Below are 6,452 nucleotides of genomic sequence, written 5' to 3' on the forward strand. Positions count from 1 at the left end.
TCTTTTATGCATCCATTTATGCATAAAAATCATTTATGATGAAAATCACACTTTTATAATCAAAATAACAATTTCAATATGCTCCCTTCTATGCATAGAATTTAATTCTAAAGAAGTAACACTTTTTTTAATAAAATATTTTTAGTATGCAATTTTCTATGCCTAGGATGAAAAATAACACTTTAAGAATACATATACAATGGGAATTACTCTCTTTGAATAAAAAAATAAACTTATTTTTTATAATTTTAGAAAATGTTTCCATAAAACGGGTGACCATTTTTTAAATTTTAACTCTCTAAAATTAATTAGAAGTTCATCAAGAGTATTTAAATCATTCTAATGTAAACATTTTCTACTTATCAAAGAGAAACATTATGAAAAACTTGATTTTATCCATTAATCATTCATATAGGATAAAGAATGGTTGGATTTACTAAAGAAGAGAGGGGAATGTCTTTTTTCAATGAGGCATAACATCATATTCATTTTAGAGAAGACAAAAATCATAAAAAAAAACCATAAAATAAATTTTAAAAAAGGATCTCCAACTTACATGGATAATTTGAGAGCTTTCCTTTGGCTTGATGGTTTGAGGGATCTACTCTTGTTTGAAACAAGAGTGGCCACCAATCTTTAGAAGAGGGAAGCTTAAAAACTAATGAATTATGAGTAAATTCACACTTTTTGGCTCTTGGGAGAAGTAGGGTAACAGTGCAAAAATACTATTATCAGTTAATGGTCCATCAGACTAATTTTTTCCATCTGAACAGTCCTCCATGGGGATTTCAATTTTCCAGATTTTTAATTTATCATCCCTTAACTTGATCCACTGGACAAAAGTTAACAGTAGCAATCTGCCAGCACAATCCACTAATCTCATAGTGATTCGCTGAAGTCATTAATATCATTCTAGTTAAGAACATCATCACAGGGACTCGTCTCATTCATTAGATTTCAACCAAATTTCAGGGATCATCATTCAATCAGAATCCAAATCAACTCATCAGTTCACAACAACCAGAATTTAAAAATCATATCAATCACATTCCAATTCATCATCTAGATAGCATTAATGCTTATAATTTCAAGTCTTAGATTTACTTGTATATACTCCCAGTAAAGAGCTGTACTTATACCCTCGGTATATACGGTTAGTCATGGTTCTTGGAACTATAAGGTAAATACCATCATGTCTAGGCCTCAAGCAAGTCAAGGATTCCATACAATTGCGGTACTTCCATCTGAAGACCTAAGTACCAATTTATGAATTTCAGTTTGAATATCAAATTGTATGAATTTTATCACACAATTATAACCTTTTAGTGATCAGACTTGATAAATTTTTGACATATTTGGCTTCTCGGTTGATCCTCATTAGCCAAATAGCTCTGATACACTGTAAGATCCCTGTCCCCCCATGCAACAAATTCAGCGGTGCTAGCAGCAGAAGTAGCACTTCTTGTGCGGGGCAGGGTCCCACACTCGGGGCCTCGCCCACGGATATCCGAACAAGAGACTAATCCATCGATTTTTCCAAAACCGAATCCAAAAAAACTTCCTTTGCTCGGAAAGCACAGGCGATTCCACCAGGATAACTTTTTCCTAATGTAGTCAAAAGCCTTAACTAACTGAGCTCATCTGACCAAACCCGTAAGTCCCATAGTCAGATAAGACTAAAAGACTGTACTTAGATCATAGAGACCAATGCTTTTTTCCTCATTGAGAGGCACAGCCGGCTGTTGATTCTTTTCCATAGAACAATTTTTGTTCGGGATTTACTTTATCTATCGAACTAAACAGGAATTGAGTCTCGATTTATGAATCCATCAGTCCAGCCTAACCTCATCCAGTCCCATGGGTTAGCCAACCGCCCAACCACTGTAGTGATGGGATCCAATTTAGAATTTGGTTAGGTTTTGTCCTGGTTACTAGGGAAAAGAGTTCCCAAGCCCCCTAGCCGGATATGCATGCAAATTTAACACTAGTCATGTCACTTACACACCCACTATGAAATTGCCTTTTTCTCATATTCAACCATCATTAAAACAATCATTTAATGAAACCATAGTATCACTGATCACAATCCTCCAAAATATTTAGTTGAGTCTTAATTTCCAATCATTCCTTCACCGGAGTATCTATGGCATCATTGGCAACCAGAACGCTCACCACCTGTTCACTCAGGGGCCTTTTCGATAGTTCCTAACTCATAGTGCCCCTGGTAAATATTCACTTTAAAAAAATCAAGATGGAATCCTTGTTGAAGATCAGTAAGATCAAGCAACAGATCCATATAAGAGAGCTATGGACTCATCAGTTGAGGACCAGCAAGGTCAATCATCCAGATCCATACTCGGTTTCAGAAAACAACTCTTACTCCTTGTTTCAATATCTTCCACGACGCACGTGTGGGTATCTTCGATGACCCAGAGCCCGAGCACCGTATAGTCAGCACCCTCTAAGATCCTTCGTCGCAGGTCACCTAGCGCTTCACTCATAGGCCGCTTCCTTGGTCCCTCATCCACCGTACCGGAAGCTCACCATTTAAATCGAACTAAGAGGCTGGTCAAGACCTTGACCGACCATGCTACGCGAGATGTCCTCCGTTGACTCTCCGTCGGCTGTTGCAACTTTATCAGTTAGGTCTCCACGACCTTAATCACAAGACGGTCAAAATGCTTCCCCAGCATTCTTGACATAAAACAGTCATTTACAAATAGGTCACAAATACAGTTTCTATAATGAACTCTCGTCTTTCCACATTATCCCTCATCATCAGTCCACATTACTTATTCCACATTCCATTCATATATGTACTCATTGTCATTTAATCACATCATTTTTCATCTCATCACCTCAGATTCATTCACATCACATATCATTTATTCACATCCCAATTCACATGTCATCACATCTCATCCATTCACTCATATTGACGTCACATCATTTCACATACACATTCGCATTCATTATTCTACATACACATCCACATTCGTACACCCACTTCCACATCCACATTCATTATTACACATCCATACCTCCACATCCACATTCATACATCCAAATCCACATCCACATTCATACATCCAAATCCACATCCATTTCCATACATCCAAATCCACATCCATTTCCACATCCATACATCCATTTTCACATCCACATTCATACATCCATATCCACATCCACATTCCCATTCACATTCATACATCCACATCCACATTCACATTCATACATCCACATCCACATCTACATTCATACATCCATACACCCATTTTCACATCCACATTCATACATCCACATTCACATCCACATCCACATCCACATCCACATCCATACATCCACTTCCACATCCGCATTCTTACATACATATCCATATCCACATCCATACATCCACATCCACATCCGCATTCACATTCATACATCCACATTCATACATCTACATCCGCATTAATCTACCTCATTCACACATCAAACCACATCATCCCCATTCACATCCCTTATCATTCATCCATATCACGATTCACATGCCATCACATTCCTTCACATCCTATACCATTCATTCACATCCTAATTCACAAGACATCACATCCATTCATCCAATTTCATTTGTCTGATTCGTATCACTTCCATCCATCCATTTACATCTATCTGATTCCTATCACATCTCATCATATCTATTTATAAAATATAAGAGGATTCTAATTTTTTTGATATAAAGATTCTTTACGCATCTAATTAGTCATAAAGATAACTTTTGTAGGAATAACACTTTTATAAAAATCCTTTTATCCATCTATTTAGGCATAAATTCAATTTTAAGGAAAATAACACTTTCGAACTAAATATAAATCTTTTATGCATCTTCCTATGCAAAAATTCAATTTAAATGAGAATGACACTTTTGAGTTAAAAATCAATCTTTTATGCATCTTCCTATGCATAAAATCAAAATTGATGAAAATAACTCTTTTGAACTAAAAATAGATTTCTTTATGCATCATTCTATGCATAAAATCAAAATTGATGAAAATAACTCTTTTGAAATAAAAATAGATTTCTTTATGCATCATTCTATGCATAAAATCAAAATTGATGAAATTAACTCTTTTGAAATAAAAATAGATTTCTTTATGCATCTGTCTATGCATAAAATCAAAATTGATGAAAATAACTCTTTTGAAATAAAAATAGATTTCTTTATGCATCATTCCATGTATAAAATCAAAATTGATGAAAATAACTCTTTTAAAATAAAAAAAGATTTATTTATGCATCTTTCTATGCATAAAATAAAAAATGAAGAGAATAACACTTTTGCATTAAAATAAATTCTTTATGCATCTTTTCATTGAAGAGCGTTTCTCTCTACCGTGCAATATAGTGCTCCTAAAGTACTACCAATCAACAAATGTGTTAAGAAACACAATGTCAATCCAAGGACTCGACCCGATTAGTGCATGAAGGCTTATCCCTTGAGGGCTCGAGCTCACATACGCGAACCACCACTTGACGACTCAACCATTCAAACTCCTCAATCAATCTCTCAATCCCTTAACCCCACTACACTAATCAAGAGAACAAGCAATGCATGGCAATCTCATAATCCCATTCAAACATTGATTAAATCTTAGCTTTCCCTAATGCAAGCAAACCCATAAGCATGCATCTACTAACCCACAAGCTTAAGCAAGCATAGAATGTAACATTCACAAACCCACAAGCTCATAGAGAGAGTCTATCCATGAATAACTCATTGCCCAATGAAGTGGGCAAGAGCTTGCATCAATGGAGACTACACACACACACACTACAAGCATGCATACACAAGAGAAAGAAAGAAGCATTCAACTAATCATAGATTAATCTACTTCAATGATGCTAAAAGAGATTAAGAGAAAGAAGTGGAGCTTGATGCTCATTAGAGTACAATAGGGAGAGTTAGAGAGTTGCCATAGCTTGAGAGCTCCAGAGCTTCACTCAATAGCTTATGAGAATGGCCAAAAACGTCCTCTTTCTTTAGCTAACATCTCTTTTATAGAGATGTCACTAACCCTAGGCCTCTTTCACACATGGGCGGACAACCCCATAAGTGAGCCTTGCTTAATGCACTTAGAACTCTCATTTAGAACCCACATTGGCCTAAAACGATTTACATTGCACTTCGACAGTACAAAAATATGAAAAAATTATGTGCGTCTTTATGTTCCCATGGCTACAATCCCGCTGTCTTGCATTAATTACTTTTGGCCTCCTTCCATAATCCGTGTTCCCATGAGTGTTTCCGTGGAACATTCCCCCCTTCCTAAATCACACACGTCCTTGGGCACGGTAGAAACAAAAGCTGCAAAAAATAATGTAATATAAGTAAAGCCTTTTATTGAAAAAAAACCAGCAAATGACAATCTCACACGTGAGCATGCAAGTGAAAGGCTGATTAGATTTTTAAAGAGTGCTAAAAGAAGCGAGTAAAGACTAGTCAAAGTGAGACTAAGTGGTAGATAGTGCTATGCAAAGGCAAGTGTGCTTGTACACCGCCGTAGGTTATGACTGTAGTCCCAATGTCCTACAAGTGTTTAAGTTATTCCTAAGTGGCAACCCTACTCCTAAATATAAGCCATGGTGATTAGACCTTTCTTGCTTTTTTAAAAAAATATATATATATATATTTATTTATTTATTGTGTAAAGAGAAGAAGATTAAAGAGAATTATTATTTTTAGCATGATAAAGAGGAAGGTTCCAACCCAATGAGACCCAAGCAATGGCCAAGAGACCTCCGCCAAGAGAATCTAAAGGCCGCTAAGTATCACAAAGGTGATAGACCCTTTTCTTTCTTTTTAACATAAGGAGTACCCATGAAGATGAGGGCATCAGTCTCGAGGGCCCATAATGTACCCAAGAGTCCTACCAACATCTATCAAGGCGATAGAGTCCTTATAGGTCTTCTGCTTAATCTTTTAGATGTCAGTGTTCACACCATGGAAACCAAGGCATCGGCCCCAAGGTGCTAAAACAACCCAAGGTCCTCCAAGCATTCCACATGGCCGTAGACACATCATGTCTCAAGTCATTTCTATATATTTTTTAGGGCATGTGTTTCGTAAATTTTTGTTTATCATAGCACCTATAGCCCATACCTAAGAGGTAGCTACCACTAGGGATAACTAATATACTTCTAGAGCATAAGAACTTGGCATACTCCGTTGGTAGATGTCTTACACCGTCTTCAAATAGAAATACCTTCTACTAATTCCTCTAAGAATCTAGAAATCACTCACCACATAGTAACAACTAATTTAAAACTTAAACTAGCCAACTGTTTGTGAGCATGCAAACAATATATGAAAAAGTGAAAATCACATAAAGAACACAAGATTATGATTTGAATACACCTATTGTAGTGCTCGTTGATGTGGCGCGTTTGTCTTGATGCATTGCTGATGTGCAGAT

The sequence above is a fragment of the Cibotium barometz genome, chromosome 1 (assembly GCF_041138505.1).
Source record: "Cibotium barometz isolate CiBa-2024 chromosome 1, ASM4113850v1, whole genome shotgun sequence".
Classification (NCBI taxonomy): domain Eukaryota; kingdom Viridiplantae; phylum Streptophyta; class Polypodiopsida; order Cyatheales; family Cibotiaceae; genus Cibotium; species Cibotium barometz.